We start from the raw sequence: 17908 nt of genomic DNA on the forward strand, positions 1-17908 counted from the left end.
CAAAGAAATTAGGCTAAAAGTGAAAGAGATATTATACAAAAATTGGAAATCAGCCTTCACTCTGTTCTTCTGTGGAGAAAAAAAGTCACATTCTGAAGTCATTTCTGTGACACTACTTGTTAGGGATAAAGGACAAGAAGAAAATGAATACTTAGTGAAATGGAGATGTTTTTCCTTGCTGCTTAAAAAAGACTGTTTTGTATGACAAGGCACCCCAAAGTCAATTCACTACAGCTGTTCTTTCTAGAGGGATGCACAGTCCAGCAGCCAGGAACAATTCTTCCTGCCTGAGTCCTCCAGGCTCCTGGGGGTTTCTGGACTCTTCTGGAAAGGCTGGAGGACAGTGTGAGCTTCTCTGTTTTAATGAGACAAAAGCCTTTTGTCATCATTGTCTGACTTGTCCACAACTTGCTGGTGATGCAAAGGTGTGAAGGAGGGCCAGGCATTCAGATGAGAACACCAGGCAGAAATGTGGAAAGCCCATGTTTGACAGAGCAGAGAACACATAGGAGGAGGGAGGTTCTATCCAGGAACACACTGGACGGAAAAGATTAGAGATATCCAGTTTTCCTGGGATTTATGCGTCTCCAGACACACACACATGGTAAATAAATAAATGCAATAAAAATTTAAATATGAATAAATGCAATAAAAATTTAAGTATGAATTCTAACAAATAACTCGTGTGTGTGTGTGTGTGTGTGTGTGTGTGTGTGTGTGTGTGTGTGTGTGTGTGTGTGCTGCATGTCAATGTATATAGGAGTGAACATGAGTGAACATTGGCATGCATGTGGAGATTGGAGAACACCTTCTGGTCCTGTAGTTTACCAATTTCTCTTGCTCTTGACTTGTTTGGCCAGTGAACCTCAGGAAGTCCCCAGTCTCTGCCTCCTTAACTCTGTTATTACCAACTCATGACAACACACCTGTATCTGTGGATCAAACCCAGCTCCTCTTTCTTGCAAAGCAGACACTTTACACACTGAGCCTTTACTCTAGCCCCAAGGATTTAGAAGACTATTAACAGAGATTACCTCAGCAAAATAACCATCTATAACAAAAAGCAGTACCCTCCAAATCCTCTTCCTCACTTCCATATCCATCCAGAAAATGGGCTAGCCCCTTCGGGGTCGGGGGAGGGCAGAATGCCACTGGCAGTTTGGGAGTAAGAATGAAGCTTTTTAACAACCACTCAAAAGAAAACAACCAGAGCATGCTATATATTCTAGACTCCACACTGTCAGATTAAAGCCACATGCCAAGATGACTTGCGTTTTGTCAGGCTGTGGGCTTGCACTGAATCACAAACTCAACTGCAGCTCCTCCCACCATGTGCATCTGCTTCTCTTTGCCTTGGATGGCATTCCTGGTAGTTGGGAGAAGGCAGATTTTCCCCTCCAGTTTGGAGATCCCCTGAGATTATCAGCAATTATGCAGTAAATCTTGAAGATCTATCTCCCCTCAAACGCATCGTGCTTTAGCATCCAAGGTTACAAGATGCATAATTAGAGCTCATTCAACTGACAGATTAATGGGGGTGCAGCAAAGGCCAGCTAGCAGTAAAATAGACAACAACCTCGGGCATTACACAGGCACTAAATTGTGCATCCTTTGCTGTGTGTTGGCTGCTCCTCATGAGATTTGAAATGTCTCTGTTTTATGAAGTGTTTTAAGGAGCCTCAGCTTAGATGCTTCAGTGCCAGCATGCAGCACTCTGTTGCCTGACTTCAGAGCCACCTGGCTGCCACACAGACGTCCTCACAGCCTATTGTGAGACCACTATTGAAATGAATAGATAAGGTCAATGGTTTTTGTAGGCAAGTTGGAAATATCTTTTATACCTATATTCAAAGTTAATAAGTGAGGGGATGGAGAGATGGCTTAGTGGTTAAGAGTCCTTTCTGTGCAATGGTGAAGGACCAGAGTTCAGATTCCAACACCCAGGTAACAAGACAGGCACCTTGCAAACATCTGCAAGTCCTGCTTCAAGGGCGTCAATGACCTCTTCTATCCTCCACATATGTACCCCTGCGTATCTGCACACTCGCACACCTGCACACACTCCTGTGTGTGCACAAACATAAATTAATTGATTAACAAATGTGTGAGTTTATAAAATCTTACTGCCAGACTCTCTCCATTTTATGAAACTAAGTCTCACTCTGTAATCCAGGCTAACCTGGAACTCACTACCCTTATGCAATCCAATATGGCTCCTAACCCACAGTCATCCTTCTGCCTCGGCCCCTCCAATGCTGGGATGACAGGCATATGCCACTGTGCCCCACCCTAGATGCTCTTGAGTGAAACTCGCTAGAAAGCAGGTTAAATTCTAGGATTTCCTATGGATAAAACCTATCTGAGTGATTAACACATTCTCATATTAGAGAGGAAAGATCACTAAGACATCAAACAAACCCACATAGGCTGTGGGGGCCAGATGCAGGGATGTCACAGGCTTTCCTGAACTCACCAGCCAGAGACCACACTTTTGGCATCCCTTCCCCAACTTCCTTTTACACAAGCCCTTCTCAAAGTTTTTTCTTTCATTTTACTTCTCTTCCAACTTCTACACTATTTTTAAATGTTTTTAAATTAAATTTTATTTAATCATTAATTAATTATTAAATTAATTTTAAATATACATATATTTAAAAGTGTGTATGCATGTGTATCTGTGTGTGGGTATGTACGTGTATGTGGGTGCAGGTGCCTATGGAGTCCAGAAGAGGGTGTTGGATTCCAGGGTGCAGGAGCTACAGGCAGTTGTGGGCAGCCCTAGATGGCAGTATGTGCTTTTAAGCACTGAGCCATCTCTCCAGAACTTCAACAGTGTCTTCCTAACCCCAAGTCTTCCTTAGACGTGAGCTTTCTCCTTGTGTTTGCCTCCAACCTTTTTCCAAATCGCTCCATGATTTGTCTGTGCATGCGCTAAAAGAACATTTTTTAAGTATAGCTTTAAGATGACATCTCAGTTTCCTCATGATGTGTTGAGATGTTCTAAAGGCTGTGCTGCCTGCCAGTCTGTGTGTTCTCTTTGTGAGCAGGTTTCATTGTTCAATTGTGGGAGATGGCTGCTGAATAAGCTAAATGGCAAGGCAGCATCACTGCCGGTGTAATTAACCAAGCCAGCTACTTCCTCAGAGAAGTTGTAGCTTCATCTTTCAACTCAAATACAGTGATGCTATGTGTTTCCAGTGCAGCCTCCTTGTTTCTCCGTTGTTGTTCTCTAGGTCGATGGATGAGTGGGTGGGTGGTGGTTTTCATCCACATATAGGTACAGGCATACATTGGAGATGTTTGTGTCAAGGAGTAAATGGTTTCTAGGCTCCCCTCCAGAACTGTCTCTCCCTAGAGCTCACTGTGTTCTCCTGAAACTCTCCCTTGGGAGAAATGCCTCTCAAGAGATCCCACAGATGAGACACTCAGGAGACATTCCAATCTCTTGGCAATGTCCTACAGTGAGACTGAGCTAATCTGGAGGATATCTTTAACAGCCCCAGAGTAAAGCCTCTGAGAAGGAGAGTTGTGAAGGGATTGTGGGAAAGGCACTCCAGACGCCTGTCCTCAGGCTCCCGAGTTTATAGAAGGAAGAGCATGGAAGCCAAAGAGCCCGCAGTGAAGACCTGGGATGTCACCTGTGAGAATTTCCAGGTGGATGCACAGCTGGAGCTGCAGTGGGGGGGGGCTCATTTGGTAAAGAGCCCATTGAATGCCCATGAGGACCTGAATTCGGATCCCCAGCAGCCATGTAAAAGGCAAGAGCAGTGGCACACATCTGTAACCTCAGTGCTGGGGATGCAGATTAGCACGGTGCTGGAGCTCATTGGCCACCCAGTCTAGCCAGACGAGTTCCAGTTTCACAGAGAGACTCTGTCTAAAAAATAAAGTAAGGTGTGGAGCAGTTGGGACTGGCACCCAAAGTCAAACTGTAGCCTACAACACGGTAGGGGATGGGGTGGTGGGCAGGAAGGGAGGGAGGGCAGGAGGGATCAAGGGGTGCATACTTCCTCATGAAGTGTGACACAAGATAAGATTCATTCTGGATGAGCCCAGAGAAGCACCTGCTGTGCCACAGGATTTTGGGTCCTCCCATGGCATTGTCTCACTGGGAGCATCTTGGAGGCTCACTGCCGCCCAAACATGGAGAGGCTCCTACAAGCCTTCCATCCAATAACTTCGTGTTACAGCAAAACGCAAGCTGGTGCAGAAAGCAACTAGTAACTAGGTTAGAAAAAACTGCCTACAGTATTTCCAGACATTTAAGCCATCTGAATTCCAGGACCCAAGTACAATAAAACAGAAGAGGTTGGAGGCGTGCCTGTGGGAAGAGATCACATCCTAAACTCATCATTAAATTGCTGGGAAGCGTGAGTGATGAAAAAGACCAGAAAATACGATCCTTTGGTGAATTGGGGTCTCATTAATGTTTAATTGGGTCTCCTGTGAGACATTTAAATCTATGGGCAGCCATGGTGGGTGAGAACTCCCCTCTAGTGGCCCCAAAATGACTTCACCCTCACTTTCATTTCAGCAGTGGAGGGAAGCCAGGACATTTGCTAAAATATTTGAATGGTGGATGTGTGTTTAAAAGCCTGTATGTGTGAGGCAAGTCAACACAAGAGAAAGAAAGTGCTGAGGATGGCTTTTAGCACATCGGCTACCAAGCACTAGGGCAGCCACCCTGGAGGAGGTTGAGCCACCTGGCTTGATCCTTGCATTTCTCACTTTCCCAGAGGAGAGGTCTGCTTCCTTGCTGGTACCCGAAGGCTGAAATGCAGGAGCTTCCAAATGTGGGGTGCTAAATGTTCTGTAGCCTCTCCACCCAGGTCCCTTCAAATTAGAACCCCTGTTGTGATTTTGTTTCTTAAATTCTACCTCCTGGCAAGGATGGGGTCCAGGTGGGTGGCAAAGCTGTGGGGTCAGAGGCAAGGAGACTCCGAATTCAGTCTCAGCTGTGCGGATAGACTAAGCAGGGGCTGGAATAACTGTAACTCTCAGCTCCAAGCTTCTTTGCTTTGTGGTCTTCAAAAAATGACCTAACCACCCCTCCCTGGCCTCCGTTTTCCCACCTGTAGAGTGAATACCTTCCTTGGAGGGGTGCACAGCCAGGGTCCTGTAAGGCACACACTTGTAGCTCTGTTAGAGTTACTCTGTTCCTGCAAGGGAACAAGGAAGTCCCTTTGTTTCTCCTATGTGCATTTTTCCTTCTCCCTCCTTACCATGTGTTGTGGGGAGAGGGGGTAACTATTGCTTTTTTATGATTTTCAAGAGTTAATTTTATCAAAAAGCAAATGGATTAAAGTCCAGTTTCTTCCCATAGCAAATTGCAAGTGTCTTGAGGCCTAGGCCCAGAATCTTCGTTCCAGGCCCTGACCCCACTCTTTTTGCCCAGCAGTACTCTGGTAGGCACCAATACATGTTTATTGACTTGAATTACCTCAAGTTTAGCTGTGTGATAAGGGAGTTGATGAGTGAGGAGGCTTCTGTGGAGGTGTCAAAGTAGGCCTGCAAGAGTTCCAATGAGAGTAAGTGTGTTCATTAGTGGTTTAGTGAGAGGCAGGGGGCTGTCCACTCATGAGTATATATAAATATTCCTGTAATTACTGAGATCGCCCTAACTGACTCTGACACTTCACTGAAACATAAATCTCCATCCAGCAGACAGAGATGGAGAGAGAGAGATTGATTTTAATTCTCAAAATGAATCAAATTATTGAAATTGATCTTCCACAGATAAGTTTTCTTGTGGAGAAAATAAGTTACATGTTTTCCGTGTTCACCCTTTCTGGCCTTGGTTTATCAAAAATATCAACCTATAACACAGCTTCTTTTTATTTTTGGCACTTCAGAAAACAGCCCCCCCCCCACACACACACACAAATCAACCCCTGCTTGTCCACAGGGCATCACACTTCTCCAATCTGAATAACAATGGAGTGTAGACAAAGCCCTTTGAGGGGAGCTTGGGATCTAATACTTCAGAAACCTGAAATGGAAAAAAAATATCTAAAAAGTGGATGTTTTGATACCTACCTAACCTACCTACCTACCTATTTATTTATTTATTTAAATAATGACAAGAGAGGGGGGAAAAGCACCATGTGTTCCACCTGGCATGTGTTTGTGGTGATTCATTTCGAGAATATTCTGAGGGGAAAACCCACCTCCCTTCTATCTCTAGGAAATTCCCTCTTTATGGGAACGAACACCCCAGCTCCCATGCTCACAGGTCTGGGGACCCAGTGGCTGGGGAAGTTGTGTCTGTCTCCCCATTTTAGAAGCTACAAGCCCTAAGGCTAGCCAGGGCTTTCTCTCTAATCACAGTGTATTTTTCAATCAGAGCAATTTTATGGAGGTGGCTTAAGTGACTTCCTACATTCCTGTTGCTGCCTTCATTTCTTTGCTTGCACAGAAACCCCTACAGGGGGCTGTTAAGAAAGCAGAATAAATGAAGGAGGAAGAAACTGCTTTTCTTTTCCTCCCTTCCCCAAAGCCCCTCGTAAACATCCCACCCTGTGTCACACAACGCATGGCCAGCGCTAAGCCTTGGCAGTATTTTGACACGGTGCACAGGCCTCTTCTCCCTTCTAGTCCTCTGAGGTTCATCTTGCAGCCCAGGGCTCTGTTCCCCTGCCAGCTTGGTGGGAGTGTTTAGTGACTGGAAGGCTGCAGCCCGCTTTCCCCAGAATTTCGCACTTCATTTTTCCATAGCCCTGGGAACAGCAGCAAATATTTCACCAGCCTGGTTTGCCGGCTACCGCCATAAATCAGACTTAGGCCTCAAAAAAAATATCCAGGCCTGTCAGGGCCTTAAGCTTTATTTTCTGACTCGATCCAGTGGTAAATGAGAGCTTGTATTCTCCTTTAAAACTGTAAAGGGATTTTTAAGGATTGTCGCTGGAAGCCTGCCAGCCATGGGAGATACAATACAGAGCACGGAACTGGTTAGGAGAAATTGGGAGAAGTCTGAAGTATGAAAAATGTCTTTTCTTAAAGGGTTTTCAATGAAATGAGAAACAGGGCTTAAATTTCATAAAGGTTTGAAAGAAAGAAAAAGGAGAGGAGGAGGGGGAGACCTGCACTGTTTATGATAGAAACCTTAGGAAATGAAGGCGGATGCTCTTGCGGAGGCATGAGTTACATTTGCTACGTATCACCCCCTTTCTCTCTGTGTGTGTACACAGATCCTCGGGCCATTCATTAGTCAGTTCCTGCCATCATTACTGACTATATGACAGCAAGAACAAACAGACTGGACAGTTTTATGTGCTGTATATTAATTGCTTCATAATTTAAGCAGACAAACCAGGACAGTGGGGCAAGTCAGTTTGGAAAACCCCCTGCTTAAAATGCTAAGCAAGCTTGCAAGGTGCAGATCAGCCTCCCAGCCTTTGTCCTAATTGAGTAATCAAATCTTCAACTGCAAAGGCTCCTAGAAGTCGGGAGACTGATGGCGTGGAAGGAGGTAGGTATTGCACCAAAATACCACGTTCCAGGAAATGTGGTAAATGGTGCAAAGGAGCAGGCTGAACATAGACGAACAGACCTCAGGGGTGTGGGGCTGTGCCGTGTTTCATTGAGGTGCCTGTGTGATTTCAGCAAGGTGTAAGTAACCGAAAGCAAGCCTAATCTGCCCTCTGCCAGCATCAAGTCATCACAGTCACTACAGTCCGTGATCTGGGGAGGTGTGGGGAGTTAGGAGCCAAAGAAAATGCCAAGCCTCAGTGGTTTCCAGGAGTATTTCAATCAGGATGGGCTGGACAGTGGCAGTAACCAGGCCATTGAGATAATGGGATCTGACTGGACAGTCAGGAGAGTTGAGCAGGAGGCAGGAGGGTCTGGTGAGAGAACACAGCACTTAAACTTGTGGAGTGGAAAGAAAAAGAAAGCCAAGTTGTTTGAAGGGATTTGTAGAAGATGCCTCCTGGCCCGGCTCTGCTGGGATCTCATGGATGTCTGTCCCACTAGTGACGTCATTTCTGTACCTCTGTCCTTCACCTGAAGCTGGTCAGCTGCATTAAACCTTGGGTATTTCCCTGGGGGCATAGAACACTGTTCTCTTGGGTCAGCTTCTTGAGGAGAGTGCCGGAGAACCTGCCACTAGATGTTCTGGCCTGACATAGTTTGAACAATGGTTCTCATCCTGGCATATCCCCAGATTGGGTCTTTCTAAAACTCGTTGCTGCGGACCTTCCTCTCTGACATCAAACTCTTTAGAGGGACAGGAAGCCTCGTTAGCAGTGGGTGACTGCTTTCCAGCCACCCCCCTCATCTCACACCTTCTGCCGCCCACTTAGTCATCTAGAAGAACCTCCTCTTGGGCCTCACAACTGGTGAGGTTTCTCTGATCTTTTTCCTCTGCCTAAAATGCTATCTCTGTATGTCTCTAAAATTGGTCCCCTAGGCAAATAATAGCCCTCTATCTCTTTCTGTATGGTCCAAGAATGCTAAGATTCATTTTCAAGTAGTTTTAAGTGTAAAAAAAGAGAGAGAATTTCATAATAGTAAAACTTAAATGAAATTCCAGTTTGAGTGCCAATAAAGTTGTATTGAGACACAGCCACGTTATCGGTGTATGCTTTCATATATGACAGCACAGGTGAGTGGGCACCACAGAGATTGATCACTTATGAATATACATTATTTCCTCTATATGGAAAAGGGTGCCTGCCCCTGTTGGAATTCCCCTGGCCAACCCTCCTCCCCCACTCTGAGCTGACTGTCACTTTCCCTCCATCAGGTCACCCAGGTGCCTCCCAGGACAGCTCTCCTACCTCGCACACACTATACTTGCTCTTATAAGCCAATGTTTTGCATATTGAATTCATTCTTCTTGTTTTTCCCACTCAGACTACAAAGTGACAAAAGTATTAGATGAAAAACTCAGAAAGTCATCCATCTGTCATAAATGTGCCCTAACTGAAAACTGGAGTAACAAATGTTTGCAGTGCTTATCTGTGAGTACTCATATAATAAATAACTTTAGTACACTATTTATTGTATTTTGTGAATTTCTATAACATATTTATAGATGTTCACTGTGATGTACACACCTGAATTTTCTTCAATATATAGTCTATAACGTATGAATGTTATTTTAATGGTGTTTTTACATTTAAAAAAATTACTGAATACCTTTTACATACAAGGCCTAAACTAAATCACCTTAGAAAATAAACAGATTTTTGCATAGACTGAGTTCTTAGGAAGTCAACTCTGATTAGTATTGTTCACTTAGGAAATGCGTTAAGTATTATGGAATAATGTGTGTAAGTCTATGTCAGGAGTAGGGAGATGGCTCAATGGGTAAAATACTTGCCATGCAAGCATGAGGACTTGAGTTCTGACAAGCAGAATTCACGTAAAGCCAAGTGGCAAGGTGGTACATGCCTGTAATCCAGTGCTTCTCTGGGGAGATGAGAGGCCAGCTAGCCTGGCACACACTGTAACTGCCCTTGTTTTGAGCAGGTGGAAGGTGAGGAGCAACACCTGAGGCTGTCCATACAGTTCTAGCACATCTGCAATGGCCACTGAATTCCAGGTGACATGAGAAGTGCATACACACCATATGACACCAGGTCCATACAGTCCTGGCTCGTCTGCAATGACCATGAGCTTGCCAAAGGCATGGAGGCACGTACACATCAGGTCAACAACATCTGCTTCACTCTGGAATGATCTGACCTCAGAGGGTTTCCGTGTTGGCCGATCTCTTTTAACATCAAAGAACCACCTGGGCCAAGTCATTTCACTGGTGTCACAACTTCCCAGTTTCCCCCAGCAGTGTGCTACTTGTGTCATTTTCCCAGTGGCAAATGAGCAGAATAACACATACCCTTTCCCTACATCTGTGGAATGCTGAGAATGAGCACTTGAGAAGCTGGGCAAGACTAGGTGATCAAAGAGCATCCTAATGGGGCATGAGTGCAGGAATAAGTGCCTGGAATTCTCAGTGTGGCCGGGCCCAACCCTTCCCCAGCACTGTGCCTTCTAAGTACTGTGAGTCATCTGGCCGCTTCAATAACCAGTGGCTCTCGATCATACATAGCAATACCTAGAACCCACCCACAGAAAACTGAATCAGAATTCCCCCCATCTGCTACACCAGGCTTCTCACACCCTAGTCGGAGAATATGTAGGACACTTCTGGGTGGAGGAGAGGGGTAGAGAGCTTGTCCCCCTGACCACACCTCTTTAACCACATCTAAGTTAAAACCACAAACCAAGTAAACAGGTGAGGGAGGGCTGACACGGTGATGAAAAGGAAGGAGGAGAGGATAGGAAAGAGGAAGGAGCATACATGATAAGCCTTATCTCATCAGCAATCTTCCTCAACTTTGCACATTGGACACGGTCTCTGCACAGCAGGGATGAACTGCTGATGCGTCTGTGGAAAGGAACATGCCCTCCCAAGATGCAGGCTGCAGAGGCTGGACCTCACTAATGTCAAATTCCACTTCTCTCTTCCCTTCACCTTCCAGGCCACCCTCATTTTTCTCCCAGCTTTTCCCCCAAGCCAGCCAAGGCTCACACTCACGTCACCACCTTGCCTGTGTTTCTTGGGGCTCCAGCACCTGTGACAGCCACCCCACTGAGGGACTCCTCCTAAAATGCACAACTTCAGTAGCCCATTTTAGGGGTGAGCAGCAGGGTGGGCCACATAGGAGGATGTGTTTGGTGGGAGAGTGTGTGTACTAGGGTGTTTCTGAGAAAGGAGGAAATGGGTACTTGGAGGTCTTGTCTTACACAGTGATCAAAGTTGTAAAGGAAGCGAAAGAACCCAGCTTCCATCCCCATTTTCCTCTCAAAACACCTGCCCTTCCCCAGCCGCCTGGGGCCTCTTTGCTTTCACTCCTCGGCAACAATTAGATCTTATTTCATGCTAACTAATAAGTGTAGGACAAAGCCTACCTCCCTGAAGACTCTTCAGTTATATTCTGTCTGTAGATGGAAAAACCAGGGTGCAGGGAAACGCAAGTTTGCCTCACACCTCCTGATTAGTACTGACAAAGAAGGGTTTAGACTCAGGCCTTTCTGAGAGCAAAGCTGGGGTCCATGACCTCCACGAGGCATTGTAACCTTTGCAGATGGTACACTGGGTCTGTTGGTAAAGTTGGAATTAGTTTCCAAAGGACCTGACCCTTGTCACTCAAACGCACACTCGGAGCCATGTATGCAATTGTGATGGATCTAGGAACATCTAGGAGGCAAATCTCTGGACATGTTTCTTGGAGTTTCTAGATTGTATTAATCCAGGTAGGAAACCCATCCTCTCTTTTTGGAAGTACCATCCCTAGAACACATAAAAAGGAGAGGTGTGCCCAAGCATTGCACCTCCCCCACTCAACCAGCTACCTCAAGCTCCTGCCATTGTGTTTTCTGTACCATGGTGGATTTATCCTCAACCCCCTTCCTTTATTTGCTTTTATCAGGTATTCTGTCACAAGGACTAACTAACTCGGTCCTCAACTGAAAAACAATGCTGAGGATTCCTCCTTACACAGCTGAAGAGGTATTGATGGAAAGTCAGCTTTCAAGGGACTCAGCCAAGTCTGCCCACCGTGACCATTCTCTGCCAGTATTAGTGAACCCAACACTTGCTGACCTCCCTGTGTAATGAAGGGAGAAGAGCACTCTGGCCCCGAGGCTTCACCATCACGGAGCATTCAGTCCCTGGAAATTGCACTGTGGGCCTGGGGATGTGGTGCATTCCCTGTGTGTATATTACTTCTTGGGCTATTCTTAGAAATATAGCAACAAGCTGTCTGTACGTGTGGCCCAACTTTGCACATGAGTAGCCTTACCTGGAGGGCATCAGATCTAACTGTTGTAATTTTTAAAAGTAAGAGAAAGACTTCATGTAGCAGCACTTGGGTGGAGGGGTTTTTTCCTGGGGGAAAGTGAATGGGGAAGGTGTTGGGGAAAGGGGAGGCTGGCCTCAGGAGACAGGTGCAACAGGAGAGGAGGGGAGAGAGGGGTGGGTAGGGCCATTTTAGAAGGGAACACAGTGAATGTTGTAAACGTGTGCACAGGTGGTGCTCTTAGTGGCTGCAGCTGAAAGCATTTCCTGTCAGAAACCCAAGGACAGGCCAGTACAGATGCTGGAATACAACACTAACCACTTGCTTCCTTAGATGGCAAGCATGGTGCCTTGCTACAGCCTGACATTTCCAATCACAACCCTGAGATGGATGAGCATGTCATCAAGCTGGAGCACCAAAGCCATGTGAAGGGCTGTTCCTGCTGTGATTCTCACAGACCGACAATTCTCAGTAGAAGCCATTAGACTCAACAGGAATCTTTTGTTGTTGCTGCTGCTGTTGTTTGGCTTTTCTGTTTGTTTTGTTTTGTTTTTCAAGACAGGGTTTCTCTGTCTTACAGACCTGGCTGTCCTGGAACATACTCTGTAGACCAGGTTGACCTTGAACTCATAGAGATCCACCTTCTGGCTTCTGCCTTTTGAGTGTTGGGATTAAAGATTTGCACCACCACTGTCTGGCTCAGCAGGAATCTTTCCTGCCACTGTTGTCATGGGTCTTAGAAGTCAGTGAACTATGGTACCCAGAAGATGAGGACAAAAATAAAAGATGAGAGCCTAGAATTTAAAGGAAGTTCCCTAATGCTACACACTGCTATTATCCTCCAGTACAATTGAGGAACATGAAGCTGTGTGGGTTTTCTCAACCTACCCAAGATTACATGTATCACAGTTGGGACCCTACCATGATCCCTCCTAGCTTCTGAACCCAATGTGACCTAGGACCTCAATAAAATTCTTGCCCTGTCTTCTTTCTTCAATGGATAATTTAAAATAGAAATAATAAATATAACACCTCATTGTGTATAGGTAGGACTTTACTCCCGATAAATGGTGTTCTTTCAGCTTGACCACACATGCTGCACAGAACGGAAGTCGTTCCACTATGGGCTCTGACATGGGTTATCGGCTAGAGCCTTATTTCTGGCCCACACACACACCAGTATCAAAAGCCTTGCTCAGAGACTCACTGATGACCCATGTCTGCAAGGCTCATGTCTGTTCTATGCCATTTCAGAATGTTGGGGTTTTAAAAGAAAAACCTCTCCACAGAATATATAGGATATATGTGAATGTAAAATTGAATTTCTCAAGAACCACAATGAGGAATTGCCTTTCTCCAGTAAGAATGACTGTGATGAAAAATACAAAAAGAAAAAAAACGCTGGTGAAGAAAAGAGATCCCTGGTCCACTGTAATGGACGTGTAAATGACTATAGCCCTTATGGATAACAAGATGGAAGCTCATGTTAAAACTGCAAATTGAATTGCCATACAATCCAACAACCTCTTTACTGGGTATCTCCCCAAAGCAATAAAATAGTGCATCAGAGACACCTTCTCTGCTATGTGTATTACAGCACAATTTGCAATAGCCAAGAGGTGGAAACACCCCAAGGGGCCATCAACTAATAGGTGGCTAAGGAAAGTGGACACAATGGAATACTATTTAGTGGCAGAAACAATGAAACCCTGACAGTGCTGGTGGAATCACTCTGTTAAGTGAAATAAAGCAGGCATGAAAAGACAAGTACCACGTGGCTGTACTCATACGTGGAGTTACTCTCACAGACATGGAAAGCTGATTCTACATGGGACTACAGGCTCTTCTGTGTTTGAGGCCTCTTGTACTGACAACAGTAGTAGCAGAATAATAATAACCTTGATAGAGTAACTACCATCTAATGGTTTCCACAAGGGAACCATTTATACCAAATAACTTGTTCTTCATAGTAATATTAATGGTATAGGAGTTATTTCAGCTTTGTTGATGATAGTAACTAAAACCTAACCACATAACTCACCCAATATTAAAATGCAAAAAAGAAATCTTGCCTTTTGAGAAATAGGATTTTAAAAAAGATTAGATAAAAACAAAAATGATTTTTTAAATATGTTAATAGGCTAGAGGGATGGCTCAGTGGTTAAGAGCATTTGCTGTTCTTGCAAGGGACCCTGGTTCAATTCCCAGAATCTAGACAGAGGCTCACAAACAGTTCTCTAGTTCCAGGGGATATGATGGTCTCTTCTGACCTCAGGAGGTATCAGGCACACACATGGTATGCATACATACATACATATAGGCAAAACACTAATACACACAAAATAAGAATAAATATTTATTAAAACTTTAAGGGAGTGTTTGAAACACACTTATGTGAATGTGATGGATATAGCTAAAGAAAAAATGCATAATTCCTGAGTCTCTACATGACCAGAAATCCCAAATCCAGAGTCACTACTACACAGTGCTAGAGCTAGTGTTTCCCACACAGAAGTATAAAGCCTGAAGTCCGCCATACAGAAAGGGCAGAGGAGATAACCCCAAACACATCAAGATGGTTGAAGGGCATCACTCACAATGAGTGAACTTGGAAAACACCTACCCTGTAGAACAAGAAAACGGAAATGCATGCCTGAATTGGCCCTACCTCTGAGCAGAGAAGAAAAAGATTTTTTAAAAATCCCCTCTTTTTCTAATTACAGATCTGCACTTTTATGAGTTTGGGGCCTTAATATACACAAATCAGAATGGCTGGAAGAAAACCCTGAAATTTTAAATTGGTTCCAAGTTTGTGAAACCCTCAGGCTTCTGGCAGAGACCAATTCCAATCTTCTCTGAAAGAAAGTACTTCTGGAGAGGGTCTCAGAGAATTCCTACATATTAAGTTGCAAAGAAAACGAGTTCAATTGAAAATAATCACTAAACACAAAAGTAAATAAGCCACCCTGAGAGAGAGAGAGAGACAGAGAGAGAGAGAGAACAGGCGCAAACACTAGAATCAGACCTTCAGAAGCCACAGTGCGCACGTTCATCAATAGAACATAAGCGTAGTGAACTTCGTATGTTCCAAAGATAGGAGAAAAGACTGAATGACCAACAAAGGAAAGAGGGGACTTTCTAACTGGCCATGTTTGAAAAGGGGCCAAGTAGAAATTCAAAAGTTAAAAAAAGGTGGTAAATGAAATTAAAAATTAAATTATTAGACTGAAGATAGATTGATGTTCTGGAATACTGAAGAAATTATATGGAATCTGACGGTGGGAAAAGGGGGCAAGAAGAACTATGAACATATCTGGGAAGCCTAGAAAGCAAAGTGGTAATTCTCTATAGGAAGCAATCAGGGAGATGGAAAGAAACAGAACCAAAATGATGACAGAGAAATCTCCAGAATTAATTCAAGACACCAGTTCACAGAACAGAACAAGGAAGGTCAGAAAATAGCAAGAAAAAAAAGCTAAGAAAGAAATTCTCTCTTAGACCACAGCAAAACTGTGGGGTCATGAAGTAAAAAGAGTATCCGAGAGAATAGGCAGGCCATCTGAGAGAGGCTGACAAGCTGACAGGGGAAACTAAAACTAAATTACAATCCAGAATAATAAGGAGGAGTTAAAGACTGAATCTGCAAATTTTAGAAAGAAGGAAATGATCCATGAAGGTTGGTCTGAAGTGTACATAAAGCAATAAACAAAGGTAAAAGTAGTATGTGAATGAAGATGAGCAATAATGATGTCTAACTCTAACTTAGGAATTACAGATATAAACACATGCTTAATTATACATTTATTTATTTATACGTGCGCAAGTGTGTTTGTCTGTGTGAGAGTATGTGCACATGAGTGCAGGTGCCTACAATGCCTGAAGAAGGCATAGGATCCCCTAGAGCTGGGGTTGTAAGCTGTTGGTATCTTTCCAATGAGGCTGCTGGGAACTGAGCTCCAGGTTTCTGTAAAAGCATCAAGCACCAGATTATGAATTTTAAAATCAAGAGAAAATTCAAGTACTAGAAAATATCACATAAAACTTAAAGATGAGCAATCACAATTAAGAAATCTGTGTTTCTTGTATTAGTCAATACCTTAAAACTTTAAATTTTATTTTATTAAACATAAAGATTAAAATTGTAGGTGACCAGTAAAAGAAGCTAGAATTCATGAGGTGGAGAGGATTAAAATGGAAGGAAGGGAAGATGGAGCCAAAAATAAAGAATGAGAGGAAGCAAAAGGAAACAGGAAAGGGATAATTATTATTAGAAAATATAAAATGCTAAAAAGCAAGTCTAATCTGTTTGGTTATTACAAATGATGTAAGTGGACCTCCAATTAAATAATAAAGACACCGAGACTTTAGCTTATCTTGGAAAGAATAGTTGATCCAAGCTGAGAAGTAGAAACAAGGCTTAGAAAACAACCCAAGCATTACTAAGTCACAAGGGGCTTGACAAGTTTAGCTGAGGGGTAGCTCAGCCAACAAAGACTCCTAACGCCAAATGTGACAGCCTGAGTTTGATCCCAGGTCCCATGTGGTCATAGGACAGAGCCAACTCCAAAAGGCTGTTCTCTGACCTCCACATATATGCTGTGGCTTGTGTATGACCATACAAATACACACACACACACACACACACACACACACACACACACACACACACAAAATATTTTTTTCTAAAAAATATCTAGCTAAAGCCTTTGGCTTTTGATTTAAAAGTCTGTACTGTTGAAGCATGGGATAGGAAAGTTTTGGTTTTCACTCTAAGACTTGTATTATTATTATTATTATTATTTTAATGATTTTTTTCATATTCATGAGTTAGAATAACAAAATGTTTTAAGTTGGCCAGCATGGTGGTACATGCCTTCAGTCTCAGCACTCAGGAGCAGAAGCAAGTGGATCACTATAAGATCCAGGCTAGCCTGATCTACAGAACAAGTCTCAGACCGGCCAGAAATACATAGCCAGCCCCCCTCAAAAAACTTTAGTTTTGAAATTAACAACAAAAGCCAACTGTTGATTTGAAAAAGTGTGTGCTTAAGTGTATGTGTTAAATGCATATTTGTGAATTAAATGTTAAGAGGATTGTTCCTCTGTGCACATGTGTACTGTTTGTCTGTGAATTAAATGTTAAGGGGATTGTTTCCCTGTGCACATATATACTGTTGGAATTTGGGGCAGTACGTTTGGTTTAACAACCAAAAAGTAGACAGTGAGATACTACAGATTTTTCAGAAAGGGGAAACAGAGCAGAGCGCTCTTTGGGAAACCGTTTGGTGTGTATTGAGAGTTCAGGAGACAAAGCCGGCTTCCAGCCTGCTCTGGTGACAGGCCCGCTCTGCACATCCTGGTGCATTCACACAGAGTAGTGAATTCCTCATCTCTTTCCCCAAAGGCTTCTGCAGAGCAGAGGCTAAATCCTACTTAAGATTTTGAAAGGTTCCTACATATATAAGTGAGTATAAATCAATTTGACTAGAGACCCTCCTGGTCTCAACCCATACACAGGAGCAGCCACAGTAACTTTGTGCTCTTATATACATATTTGGGAAAGCCAAGGGGAAGCCTCAGCCATGCTCTGGGCTCTCACGTTGGACTGGCAAGTGTACCTTCTGTGTCCAGGAGTTAGACGACTTGAGATCTTAGGCAGCAAACAGCCAAGGAACCAGGAAGCACCCTTGTTATTGTGCTTAGGGTCTCCATCACAGTATCCAAACTGACCATTCTTTCACTAGACCAGCTAAAGCTCCGTGTGTGACAAGCACATGTCACTTAGCCTTAGTTTTCTGGTACATTTTAAACCAGAATTCTCTGTTTTTTTTCCCATTTGTGCACATGCGTGCACGTGTGCGTGTGCGTGTGTGTGGGGGGGGGCACATATGTGTGGAGACATGTTTGCATGCATGTGGACACACATGTGTATGAGTGGGTGTACTTGTGGAGGTCCAAGGTGATGTCCAGGACTCACTCACCATGCTGTATTCACTGTGGTAGGGTCCCTATCAAATTCAGAGCTGACTGAATGGCTACTTTCACTGGCCAGCCTGCTCTAGGGTGAAATCTGACTTCCCAGGCTGAAATCAAAGGTGGCCCAC

General features: G+C 43.9%; 1 protein-coding gene and 1 long non-coding RNA gene across 3 annotated transcripts in view; one reads left to right on the forward strand and one right to left on the reverse strand.

Annotated features, from left to right (window-relative positions):
* The window catches only part of Runx2 (RUNX family transcription factor 2), a 236006-nt gene that overhangs the window by 64562 nt on the left and 153536 nt on the right, over positions 1–17908 (reverse strand). The gene's annotated exons all lie outside the window — the stretch shown is intronic.
* Positions 7308–13025, forward strand: LOC118239615. Its single transcript, XR_004772232.1, has 4 exons — positions 7308–7468; positions 8854–8960; positions 11436–11515; positions 12138–13025. It is a non-coding gene; the product is annotated as an uncharacterized LOC118239615 (long non-coding RNA).

Source organism: Cricetulus griseus (genome assembly GCF_003668045.3).
Source record: "Cricetulus griseus strain 17A/GY chromosome 1 unlocalized genomic scaffold, alternate assembly CriGri-PICRH-1.0 chr1_1, whole genome shotgun sequence".
NCBI classification, from domain to species: Eukaryota; Metazoa; Chordata; class Mammalia; order Rodentia; family Cricetidae; genus Cricetulus; species Cricetulus griseus.